Raw genomic sequence first — 13573 nt, forward strand, 5'->3', positions numbered from 1 at the left:
AGCAAGCCCTTGAGGAGCCCTGGCCTGTTGGAAGAGCTGGCTGACAACGGGGAAATGCTTTCTCCCTGCTTCACAGTGTGGGTGCTCAGCTCCACTACACCCCTTGACCCCCCAGCCCTCTTCTTCTGAGGCTGTGTGCCCCCAGAGCCCCCCAGATCAATGGCTTGTGCTTCAGTCCCTGGGCCGCTGTGCTGTGAAGACGTGTTTCATTAACCCAGATACCACCAACTACTCACCAAATAGGGCAGGGAGGAATAAAACAAGAATTCAGAAAAGTCTCTGATACATTGGTGCAGGACATCTCCGGTTTTCTAGCCAGTATAAAAGTGTCAGACATGACAGTGTTTCTTCTTATGCAAAATTATTGCTGGTTGTTTTTCTGTTGCTACTCTAGGATGCTTAAAAGGGAAAAAAATCTTCCATTCCTCTCTTTTGACTCAAACCAAAGAAACGACATGTTTTTGCAGCTTTTTAGCAAGAAGCCCTACCCCATGAACATTTCAAAATTAAATCATGCAAATCATTGTTGCTAGAGGAAAAGAGAGCATGGCGATGGAGCCATCTGACTGCATGGCTGCCGCCCCAAGTTCAGGAGCGGGCAAGCACACGCGCTCAGGAACAACAGGCGCATTCAGAGGTGCAGCATCGGATGCAGGGAGGGTGGGGAGGGGGCTGTGGCAGAAGATGACTGCAGGAAGCGTATCAGATAACCACCTCACCAGGAACAACGTGAAGCAATAAATACCATTGTCCTTGTAAACTAATGCTGAAGCAAAGCCGAAATGGAGATTTTTTTGAGAAGCGAAGCTGTCGCAGGTAGCATCACTCCTCATTAGGGATTAAAAGGTACCTCTGTGTGTTCATGTGTAAGGCCTGTGATTACTGATGGGTCTGGGAGACCTGCCTATTTGAGGGATTGCTTGCATTTGTAAGGCACTGCTTTCACGTGATCAGGATTCAAAATTTAACTTGTTTTCACTGAAATTTTTAAGTTTGTGCGTCTGCCTCTGAATAACTATTTTGTTTTCCAATTTCAGGCAAAATGATATAGAATCATAAAGTAATTCAGGTGGGAAGAGACCTCAGGATCCAACCTGACCCAACCCCCTTGATCAGTTTGCTTCCGAAGATTTGCACCAGATCAGTTTGATTACGAAGCCAGATTAAAAAAAAAAATGTTATTTTTTTATATAGAACATCTTTGCTGCCCTTTTCTGTGAAGGAGTGGCATGCTTTGGTGGCAAGGACTTGAAGACTGGCAGGAGGGGATGGCCTGTGCGCCTTGGACTTCTACTAGTGATGCCTAAACTCACTCTGATTTGGTTATGTTAGAGGCCATCTTAAAAGAATAATTTTGTGCATACTAAAAAGAGACTTATTTAGCTGCTAATTTCTTCAGAAAAAATTGTTCACACTGAGCAGCACCTTCCTTTCCACTGTAGCCCAGGGCTACACAGAGAAATGGGAGGCTCAGCTGGGAGAGGAAGATCATCTTCATCTTGCAGGGGACCCTAGGGAAGGGAACCCTGGGGCAAGGAAAGGGAAAAGAAAGGGAAAGGGAAAGGGCAAAGAAAGGGAAAGGGCAAAGAAAGGGAAAAAGAAAGGAAAGGGCGAGGGCAAGGGCAAGGGCAAGGGAAAGGAGGAGGCTGAATTAAATGCAAAGGCGTAAAAATAAGACCTGTGAGGCACAATGGGGAGGTGAGGAAGGCAGAATGAGCCTGATGAGCAGGTGAAAAGGAAACATGAACTGAGGGCAAAGAGGCTGGGATGCGCAACCAAGGGACGGGACAGTGACTGGCTGGGCTGAACGATGGAAGGACCAAGGAAAACTCTTCAGTATGAACATGGATAAAGCTCTGTCATGCACATGCGGCCAAATTATTAGGTCCTGTGACTTGTTCCTCCCACTCGCTAACAGGCAGATGGAGGGACTGCAAGGCTGGCCGATGCCAATTACCCACCCTCGTTTGGTACCACAGATTCCGAGAGGGGCTGAAGCCGCAGGAGGGAAGGCCAGACACCGGCCTAGCTGATGGTGTGTGATGGAGGCTCGAAGTCCACTCGTGGTACAGATGAAAATCAACTATAACCAGTGCTCGTACACTTCAGCCGCTTCTGTACCACTCCCCCCTTGCCTGACTATGCACAGCCTGCTGATAAGACACAAACCCACAGCTTCTATCAGGAATAATTTTCAAACTGAAAAGACAAATTTCGTCCACAACAGTTACATTTACCTGTCTGCGAGAGACAGAAGATTATGATCAAAACAAACACCTGAATTTGTGCTCAGTTTATTGCTGTTTGACCCGAATTAATTCTAATACAGTAAACTATCTGGACACTGATAGAAAAAAATATTTCTAATGATTACAGAGCAGCAGGAATTATAGTCAGTTCTTGCCTGGATTCGCCAATTAAAACAAAGCATGAAGGGACAGGCAAAATACTGGTTTAGGCTTTGATTTTAGCACAAGTTTCAGCCTTAATTTACTTTCATAGTGCTGAAATACTTTGCTGAAATGACGCCTCAAAGACCACCTCTTTTTCCGCTTCTATTTTAATCAGATCAGCCTGCAAGTACACACACAAGATATCATAACCCCTTTTGAACTGTGAGTTACCCTGACTGCTGTGGAAAAGAGTGCTGTCTGAATGAGTGTAAAGTCAGCCTCACTTGTCAGCAAGCCCTGTCTCAGCTTCTGAAATTTGAATAATTTTTATAATTTAATAATTAATAATTTTAATAATAATTTAATAACTTTTCTAGAAGGCCTTCAGGGGTGAGGCAAACTACAGAGAACCCTTCAAGCCTTTATAAGGTAGTTGGGAAGTAGAGACTGTAATTTTTGAAGCTATTAAATAATTTTAATTTCATTTTAATATATTATTAATATACTTACTCCATTTTAATAATATAATTTATTTTTTAATTAAATAATTAGTTTTCAACCTCCTGGACTGAGAATTCCCTGTGGCAGGATCCTTCTGTAAAGGGTCCACGCCCCGTGTCGGGGTACACAGGGGGGAGGACTCCCCTGCCGCAGCCAAGGCACCTCTCCTCACCTGACCTTCAGGTAGGTCTGGAAACCTGGATTGCTGCAGGAAGCTTAGGATGGAGTGGCTGCATATGTGACTTGAAAGAGGGTTCTGAACTTTCTGAATTTCCTGGTACTAAATCTGACCTTTCTCTAGGATAATCAATTAGATGTTTAAAATCAAAGAAGTGGGTGCATGCTATATGGAAAATTGAGTGAGGTTAGGCTGTAAAAGCAGGAGTAGTATTTTGCGTTGTGATTTATTTTTTAAAGCACTTAAGAAAGAGGTAAGCTAAGAGTTATGACATGAGGTCTTCAGTAGTTGGCCTAAAGTATGCAGCTAATACTGTCTCTCTGATCAACACCTGACATCCTTCTTTTCAGGAAATATGGACAAATCTGTACGTGTATATTTTAGGTTACTTTTCCTCTTAATGCCAGGGGACATCTGCCAACAGAAAGCTCTGGTCCTAGCGTCTAAATAAAATAGGGAATTTCCTAGTGTAAATGTGATCATGACAGAGGGGAAACATGTATAATTCTTGAGAATCATGGTGAGCCAAATCCACCTGGGCCAACTCAAATGCAGCAGCCAGTTTTGAACATTTCATACTTAATCATTACCCACACTACAACAGATACTGCGACAGCTGATACATGCAACTGGGTAAAGAGCTCTCTGAAGCACAAATGAGAGATCTCTCCTGTCTGCTATGGACCGTAACATTTATTGCTCAGTGTTAGCAGTGAGCTGACTCACTCGTAGTCCAGAAGCAGGTGAAGATCCTTCACTCTGCCTAGGAGCTTGACCAAGGAAAAATATCATTCAGGAGCCAAACGTTTCCCAGGGTGGTGACTGATTTAGCAAACCCAGAGCACTGCTATTGCACCATCCCCGTCAGCTTCCAGGGACCATCCACTGCTTCCTGGCCCCTGAGCCAGGCTTCCCCCACGTGGCAGCAGCGGCCTGGCGCACAGGTGAGAACCTAACCGAGCTTTCGCCACGGGGGAAAGCAGAGGCAAGTCACGGTGGCTCCCCTAATTTGAATGTTTGAGTGCTGACACGTTTGCTGCAAGTGACCTTCGTGATATCTCACAGAGCGCAAACAAGACCTCAGCGATAACACTGGCAGGGAGAGAGGGGCACAGACTGAGGAGGAAATGCATATTTTCCACATCACATCAGCCCAATTATCAGTTATTGTCCTTTGCAGAATCTTTTTAATGATACTTACAACTCAAAGTGTAGCTACTTAACCCTCACACCCCTCAAATGGTGGCTTTTTCCCTCATGAAAACAAGCCAAACCCAAACCTTGTTTTGCAAGAAGAGAGTCACACTTCAGGTTTTATCTGTTGCTTTTTACAGTGCAGTCTGAGAAAAGACAAGCTCGTAAAATTCTCGTAAAGGAATCATAATATGGCCTCACCTGTCTGGTGAAAGCAGTGCTGCGGTTCCTTATCAGTGGGGCACCAGTGATGCAGTTAATTTTGGGACAGACGCCAGTGACTACTGAAGGTGAGTTACAGGCATCGATTCCTCTGTGCTACTGATGATTCCAAGTAGGAGAATTTTTATGATAAACACAGTGGTTACAACCCCGTTTCTGGACTTGTTTTCTCTGACTTTAATTCACGGAGCCGTGGTTTGCCACACTGCCATTTCAACGAGTACAATTCACGGACCAGACCTTCTCAAAGGTTTGCGTCATCATCTGTGTCCCATTTCTGGTCCCTCCTTATCATAGTTTACAGCAAATTGAGTGGGCAACATCTTCATCCATAAACTCTTCTCTGACCACATCCCCTTTAGCTTAAGCTTGTGACATCCTGTCCTGTCTTGTGCTATCTTATCCTACCAGTATGGTTGCATCAGCAGCCTCACTGTAATTACCCGAACGCATCCCCACAGCGCGTTACGAGTACACCAGGCAACGTGGAGCAGAAGGGGTGAGGGTCTGTCACGGCGCTTGCCTACCTTTTCATCACTTCCCCATGAAAATTTGTTCAGAAGCATGTGGACAGAAAAGCTTTTCTGTCACCGTAAATGTCCCATCATACCAGAATAGAGAATAGTCACATAACTTCAGGTAATATTTTGATGCACTGGGGCACTGTGCTAAGAGCAAGGAACTTGAATTTTAGTATTTTCTAAGATGACAACAAAGAGACCAAAGATTTGATCTGTGGTGTTCCTGCAGCCCATGTTATGCAGGAGGGCTGCTGCAGCAATCTGTAGCCAACTGCAATTTAAGGTCAATGGCTGACAGAATGAGCAGGTACATTACGTGGCATGCCGTAGTGCAGCCCGGAGGCGACATCAGGAACAGCCAGCACCCGGTAGCTGTCTACCCTGCTGGGATGATGTCTCCTAGCTAAACAGATGGACAGGAATACAGTGTGCTCTCAGGGATTCCTATTTTAAAGTTGCTGGGTTTGTCAATCAGTTAAAGTAATTCAGATTTTCAATGTTTTATAATTACACAACTCATTAGGGGATATTATCAAAGAAGAAGTAAGTGCAGGGTTGATTTTGACTATAGAGGAGGCTTTCTTTTTGTTTTTCATCCAAATATCGGAAAACGCGTATTTTATGCAAAATTTCCAAAAGTTATCATAATGTTACACAACGTAATAAGTTGGTTTACTTCATTAACAGCTGGGTTTTCAGAATCCGTCTCCCACCTGCCTGGAACACCTGAGTGACAGTCTGAGGTCCCAAAGATAACCTGCAAAGCAGAACCCCTGGCTTATGGCACAGATCACATGGAGCTGAGAGCTGGAGACCAGAGAATGCACTGTCAGGAGATGTCTCTGAGAGAATAGCTTTGAAGCACTTAATTTGAAAGAAAGCAAAGGAAAGTTGATTAAATGGGAATGTGGTTTTAACAAAGACATTATTTTTTGCTCCCATAATACTTCTGCATGAGAAGAGAGGCAAACAAAAGCCCCTGGAGAAAAAGACATGCAAAGTGCCCTTCAGAATGAGGATTTGGCTTTTCAAGCAGCTAGTGTTCAACCATACTTTCCACAAAGCTCAAGCAAATGAGATTTTGGGGAAAAAAAACCATTGCTTTGACACATCATCCACCTGCCCAAGCTTTGTCTGGTGGTTACAAGAAAAAACCCCAACATTTCAAAGTGGAAAGTTATCCTTGGTGCCCACAGAGTGATCCAGTCCCTTCCTGCAGGACAGCTTCTTAGCATAAATCCATAAGAAAAGTGGTTCTGGCCCAGGTGCTCCAGAGAGGAGTGTTAATTGCTTGTTCTTTCCGCACTGGGACCTTTGCTCCCAGCAGCCCTTGTTAATGTTCACACTGGTGGTTTCAGATTCACAGGCAATCATTGCACTATTAACAACATGGCAGCTGTAAAGTAGGGTGAAGAATTTTTCTAGATAGTAACAAAGGAGGAGAAAAAACAATCCCAACTCCTAATCCTACTCATTCAAAAGCCAACAAGAGGGAATCTATCTAAATCCCCTTTCTGGGAACTAGAAGCTGACTTGGGAAAATGTTGCAATTTATTGCCATATGGTTATTGCACCAATAAGAAACCCAGAAGACAATTACCAAAAAACATGGTCATCTTCTTATCCCATTCCCTTTCACGGGGAAGGGGAAGGGAGGGAGAATTTTGTTGCACAAATCATAAGTGGAAAAATTATGATGTTTTCCCACTGTAGAGTTTTGGCCAAAGCCTGAAGTGACATGAATAAATAGCGCCGGAAAGGAGGGCAGGAGGAAAAGAAAAGTCATACAAGCTCTGCCCCTTTTATGATATGGCATATTAAAAATGCCATCAAAGTTTACTGCATGTTACAAATGTCATCATTAGATTGCTTTTCTCTGGGACTGTGGAATCTTAAAAAAGCCAGAGATGTAAAAAGTCCATTTTGTTTCTCCGGCTGTGTCTTCTGCCTGACACACATTTTCCTACTGTCCACGTACAGCTCCTCTCAGTCACCACAGAATCTGAGTGCCAAAGAAATGTAATCCAAGTGGTACAAAATCTAAGTATTTCTTGAGAGGGGGGAATAAAGTGCAAAATTTGTCTCAGAAATCTTGAGAGACAACACTGCTAATTACCTTAAACCATTGATTTCACATAACATTGAACACCACCTATTCTGGCATTTAGACTGTAAGACAAGGCGCTTGGCATCTTGCAGGAGTAGGCTGCATACAAACATCCTACTCAAAGATGACAGCTATATTTGGTAGGAAAGAAAGAAGCAGAATATCAAGAAGTGGCAGCTGTATTAGGCCAAATAGTCACATATGCTACAGAAGGTTTAAGGTTTTTTTTAAGTGTATGTGTTTCTACTTAGTGATGCTTCATAGTGCAAGCAGACTGAGAAAAATCAAAGTCTCACAAAAGGAAAGCAATTGCAGGGTAGGTAACTCAGACAGACTCCAGAGGATTCTCCTTTTATAGAAGACGAAGGGAGCTGCAAGTTGTTGTCCCCTAGTTAAAGCAGGGGTGGTCTGCGGGTTCTAAATCACTCCTCAGCGGGGGCTGATCTGGCTCTCACTGGAGGAAATGGAAACTATCTGGTTACTTACATGAGAAATGGATGTTTGTAGAATAAATTCTGTCTGCTGGGCATGATTACATATTGGATAATTATATGAGTGCTCATTCCTTCCAATGCAGGAATTAGTGGAAGAAATTCTCTAGCTTGTCTTCAGCATATCAGACCAGACAAGCACAATAAACCCGATAGTCTTAAAAAAGTACTTCAAGGCCTTTGGATAAAAAAATCCCAGAAGAAATGGCAGCCATCCTCACTTCTCCTGGAGTTAGACATAAGATCTGGGAGCTATTACACATTCCACAGGTACAGCAGCTTGCATCTCTAAACATCCTCTTCTTCAGTGCACAGCTGATGACTGAAAAAAAAATTCCCTGAGACAAAGAACTGTACTTCTAGCTCAACGTAGGGCTATGCCAGATGTGACCAAGAGAAGACATGGTTGTCTCCTGTAGCCTGTGCTCAGAAATGGTACAGACCAGTTAGAGACTGGCAACAGTAAATTCTCCCTCACAAGCTGGTTTCTGGCATGTGTTTGTTGTCAAATGTATCTCAACTTTTTTGTGTGTGTGTGGAGGTTTTTGTGATGGGGAAAGTAAAGGAAATCTTTATTACTGGCCAAAGCTCACTGTCTGTTTACTGAGCACACTTTCTCTCTTTGTCCTAACACATGCGTTTTTACCTTTTAACCTGCAGGTTGGCAGATTTTACAAGTTTTATGACATGGCAGGCTACTGGAAAGGAGCATTCCTAGGCAGCAGGTGAGCTTGGTCAGGCCTATAGTTGCTGTGATTAGTTTGTAAGAATTCTATCCTACTTTTGTTAAGTAAAAATAGACAATAAGGAAATAGGGAATGAGCTTTCACTTTAGTAATCTGCCCAAAAGTTGAGCTACTCTTGCTTTTCCACTTGAAGGAACACCTCCATCTTGCTACAGGGCTGAGGTACAATAGTTTACTCTTACTACTAAAATGTTGCCACTTAGCTCCTACTTAAATTTGCGTATTTTAACTTGAGCTACAAGATCACACTATGATTTTATCTGCTGGATTAAAGGATCCTTAATACTATTTTTCTAGGTAGGCACTGAAAGACCGAGACCAGGCTGCCTCTCAACTGCTAACTGTGCTGCTTTCTAGCGTGGCCTCACAACTCCCAGAGCAACAGATTTAAATATGAGGACAAGCGTCAATGCTCCCCGAACATCCTGGGTGTAACATGGACAGCTCTAAGCTGTCTCTGTCCATGAGGCTAGAGAGATGCCATTGTTCTGAAAGCCTTTGCCCTTGTATACAAGTACACTCTGCTCCCCTTTTGCTCCACAAAGTTACAGAGACATGCCTGTGGGATGACGTCCCCCAATATTTACATATTTATGCTTCTGTCCTGTATTAGTCAGTGCTTCTGTCTGGAGCCCATAACCTTTGGTCAGGTCTGGGATCTGCCTGGACTTTCTACAGTTGTGCTGGAAGACAGATTCCTCCTGGCAGTCTGAAGAACTTTGGGGAGGGGCAGGGAGGTTTTTACCCTTAAGACGATAAAGCCTTCCCACTTCATGGGTGCCTAGCTGCTGCTTGCAACAGCACCTCTTGACTTCATGGGGCAAGCACTGCAGAGGAGGGTTTCAGGGGGCTGCAGCACACCAGGTGACAGACTGCTGGTCCACGTTGGGCCAGGGGATGTGTGCCGGCAGAGAGGCAGAGTAACATGGAGGGAAAAAACCTCTTCTTGGGAAGACTAAGTAATCCGTAAGGGAGGAAGACACTGATGTACAGGAGCTTTAGTTGCACTGAAGTTCACTGTCATCCAACATTTCCTGACCCTCATTCCTACAGATCTTCCTTGCACATAGGTAAAAACTTTTGGGTTTATTCACAAATTTACAGTATCTTATGAACGTAAATTCAGCTGACTCACACCTAAGGATGGTGCATGACACACCCCTTTCAGTGGCAACACCACCTTGAACTGTGCCCACCCCAACACTCCTGCCCACCCCCAGCCCCAGCCCCCTGCTCTGCCCCTCTCTCCCAGCTCCTGGTGGAACCTCCTGAGCTGGCACGGCCACTGAGAGAAACACCTAGCTCACCTTCACCTTGGGGCACCTTTCCGAGTTCACCTATATGGTTTAGGAGAATAAAACCCATTGCTGTCAACAGAGATTTTTTCCTTGAGGCCCATGCTCCTGATTCACTGAGAAGTAGCTGAAATATCTTCTCATAAAAACAAAATTCACAACAATGAGACGTTATTTTGCCTTTTACAAAAGCAAGGGCTCTACAGAAGCCTTTCACAGCCCCTAAAGCTTCAAAAGGCCACAGAAAGGAATATTCTCGGATTGAGATCCACAGCAGAAGACAAGCCTCATCCAAACACTCCCACTGACTCCAGCTGGCATTGAACTGGACCCACATGTGAAATGTAAGCAAAATATGGTCGGAGTCCTTCACAATATAGTGTATTACAGCAAGAGTGGGTTTTATTTATAAAAAATGGGGTTATAACAAAGGGACGTTTTGATGCCCAAGGCCTTCCTTTTCCCCTCTCCAAGCACTCAGGGGAAAAGGCAGAGAGACTGTTCTCACAAGCATGGATACATCACCTCCTCAGCAAGAATGTCCACAAATTGGTTTCCCCAGCTTAAAGTTAAAACAAGCAGAAAAATATTTTTCTTCCAATGTTTGTTTTCTATTTATCTTCTGTTGCTACCTTTGTGCCTACAGCAATGCCAATGTTCCCCGAGCCCCAGAACCCACTGATTTTGCATCTGCTGCCTAACCTATTAAACTGTGCTACAGCAGCTTCTCTTTGCAGCTGGCAGAGTTGTGGGATTGTTTCAGAGTTGGGTGAACAGGCAGAATGCCGGGAACATAAATAGGGACTCCCAGTCCCAGGGACAGGGACTGAACTGGGATGAGACACACCATCTTAGTTGTGCTTTCAGCAGATGTTTGAGGAATGGGAGCTTGAAATTCCTTCTTTATGAGTTGTTATTATTGTGATTCTCCAAGTATCTCCATTGTTATCTTTATTTCTCTGCTGTCTTCTTGACTGTTCATGGAAAGAAAATACTGAAAGGTCACTGGCAGATTCAGATTCATTTTTGAAGGTGAGCAAATAGCCGCAGGGATATATTGACCCAATTCCAAGCAGAGAAAATATATAAGTAACTTACCGGGGGAAAAAAAACCCAAACCTAACTGCACCTAACTAACCAAGGCAACATCACAGTCCTGTCATTCAAAACTTTACTATTATTTCCTCATTGCTGGTAGCATCACTTTCTGTGTTGAAAAATGTCAGCCTCTTCTGTGCAAAGATCAAGGGCTATAAATTTTCACATTCTGGGCACTGTAATAACCATAAATAACAATTTATTGAATGAATCTCACTTCACTAGGCATGACTTTCACAAACTTGTATAATGTGTGAAATCATTTATTACCTGGAGACCCGTTAAACAGGCAGCCACAAAAGCCCAATGCATCTCATTGTTTGAAGCCTAAACCTCAACATCATTTATTTCTAAGCTATTTTTTGGGTACATGCAGAAATCAAACCCTTGTAAAATCTTTTTAATTTCCTGCTCTCGTTCTTCGGGCCCTCAGACTGGACCTGTAAGATATTTCACTTCTTTTTTTCCCTACATTACTGGTAAACCCCTTCGGTTTCAGCCGTGATGCCCATAAACAAAATTCACATCAGACAAGGCAAAGGTTCCAAGACAGACAGTTATTAGCTCAAAGCCAGAGTGTTTCATTTTAGACTTCATCCCCATTTAAACCATGAAAACCTTGGTAAGTATTGAATTTAAATCCACTGTCACTTTCTCCAGGCCTTTGTCAAAGGACTCATTATTAGCTTCTATTTCACAGTACCTCCTAGATCCCCATGCTGAGAGGGGCCACGCTGTACCAAGTAGAGCTGTGTACACACACAGAGCAAGAAGCAGTCTCTGTCCTGGAGCATTTAGGATCCCAGACAGACCAGACAAAAAGATAAGAAAGAGGAGCTATGTTTCCAGCATGTGTCACACAGCAGGTCAGAGGGTTCAGAAAGAGAGCTCAGGATTCAAAAGTCTTAATCCAGGGCCTTATCTACCACATCAGATTTTGTCATACTCTTTTTAAACCAGACCAAAGTATATGTATATAATAAAGGGTACATGCAGATATAATAAAGTATATGAATATACACTTTTTGTAAGGAAAGTTCTGTCCATTCTTGCAGGAGCAACCACAAAACCTCGTAAGCCTCTTGGATCCATCTGAATCTTCTCCTTTCTCAAAGTACCTGCTAATGGCCCCTAACCCATGGCTGGCTCTCACAACAGAAACAACAGTTCGCTGGAGAACAGTTTTGCAGGAGAATGCAATGTTTGGATATGTGTTTACTGAAAGAGATCTTTATCATTTCGGGTTCCTGTTGCTCCTGGTGCTCTACATCTGTGTGCCAAAAGTAAGAGCAGCAGCATTTTTTCTGTAAGCAGGACTCTGCTATCCTCTGCTCTGGGGCCTGTGCGACTAGGCAGCCGTCAGGAGAAAGGTGATTGCACAGGCAAGCCTTGCAGTGTGCATAAAAGCCTGGTTGCCTGATGAAGTACTGGGTTACCATGAACTCTCAGCATCGGCAACACCACTGTTTTCCAAGCTAAGCTGCCTTATGCCTGTCAAAGTAGGTTTAATTGTTGCTTCTTTGAAAGTGCTCAGGAGCATGATATGACATAGGCTAGGCCAGCTGTCCCAGAGAAACGCTCCAGGGAACGGCTGCTTTCTGTCCCAGCCCACACGGCTGAGGGTGCCTCCTGCAGCAGGCCGTCCCTACAGTACTGTGCTTGTGGTCCACGGATCGAGGCTCGGAGTACTTTGCCAAACCAGGACAACGTTACGGAGTGACCGAGAACTCCGAAGCAGAGCAACAGTTGGCAGCAGCGCAGCCCTAATTTTCTCTGTACCATTTCTGTGACTTTCCACTCAAACCAGTGTGCCATTTGAAGGAACGCACACCTGTGTCATTCTGAGTTACAGTCAGACTTGTGTGTGCCACTAATTCTGCTAGATGAATAGTGAAACAGAAACAGGCAGAACAATGCAATTAAGCATGCTCAGAAGGAACACACCAGCAGTATTTTCAAAAGCCACCTGCCCCAATATTCATGGTGTGACTTACATATCTACTAAAGCACTGCAGAAACCCCGGAGTAGCTACACAATTCTCACCAGGAGTTTGTGTGAAATTAAGTCACCCCAAATGGTCATTCAAACTAAGGGTTACTGACAAGGGAAGGGATGAAATAAAATGTTCCTGTTGTTCTAGACAACAAAAAAGACTGCTAAGGAAGTAACTTTATAACCTGAGAAGGGTCTGCAGCTTTAAGAAATTCTCGCCTAAAGGTTGTAAAGCTTTTACTATGCAAAGTATTTTTGCTATTATATACACTGGCGGCCACTAAGTGCAGCTATTATTTCTGGCGGTCATTCAGAGAAGGTTGGGGCTGATAAAGTGTTTAACAGAGTTTGTTTGGGTAGATCCATCTGTGTTTTTAACCACCCATACAGTCTTTTTTGTCCTTTTAAAAGATGCTGGATGTTCCCAAGTCTAAAAAATTATGGTCTTTATTTTTATTTGCCATCTTTTATTATTTATCATGCCGCAGCAAAGAACATAATCTTTACAATGTCCACACTTTTCTACATGGATTACACAACATCTAAAAAAGAGATGATTCTTTGCTGTGGGGCAGGGGTGCAGCCTACACAGAGCTCCCATTTCCTAAGTAAAGGCCATGTGGAGTTGTGACCTGTCACTCTCACTCCTTACACCTTGGGGTGTGGTTCATGCCTCAGGGGAGCCAAGGAGGGGAGACTGCAATCAAAGGGCAGGGAAGTAAGAGGTATGTTGAAAGGATGCAGCAAGGAGCCCAAGATGGAGCTCCAGAAAGGAAATGCTTTCAGGTCATGTGAGAACCAGGAAAAATATCCTAACTAGTTGGGATGGACTGT

At 43.8% G+C, this 13573-nt stretch overlaps 1 protein-coding gene across 5 annotated transcripts in view; it reads right to left on the bottom strand.

Annotated features, from left to right (window-relative positions):
- The window catches only part of DENND2B (DENN domain containing 2B), a gene marked incomplete at both ends in the record, with an annotated part of 100383 nt that overhangs the window by 10700 nt on the left and 76110 nt on the right, over positions 1-13573 (bottom strand). The gene's annotated exons all lie outside the window — the stretch shown is intronic.

The sequence above is a fragment of the Phaethon aethereus genome (genome assembly GCF_964289735.1).
Source record: "Phaethon aethereus genome assembly, chromosome: 5".
Taxonomy (NCBI): Eukaryota; Metazoa; Chordata; class Aves; order Phaethontiformes; family Phaethontidae; genus Phaethon; species Phaethon aethereus.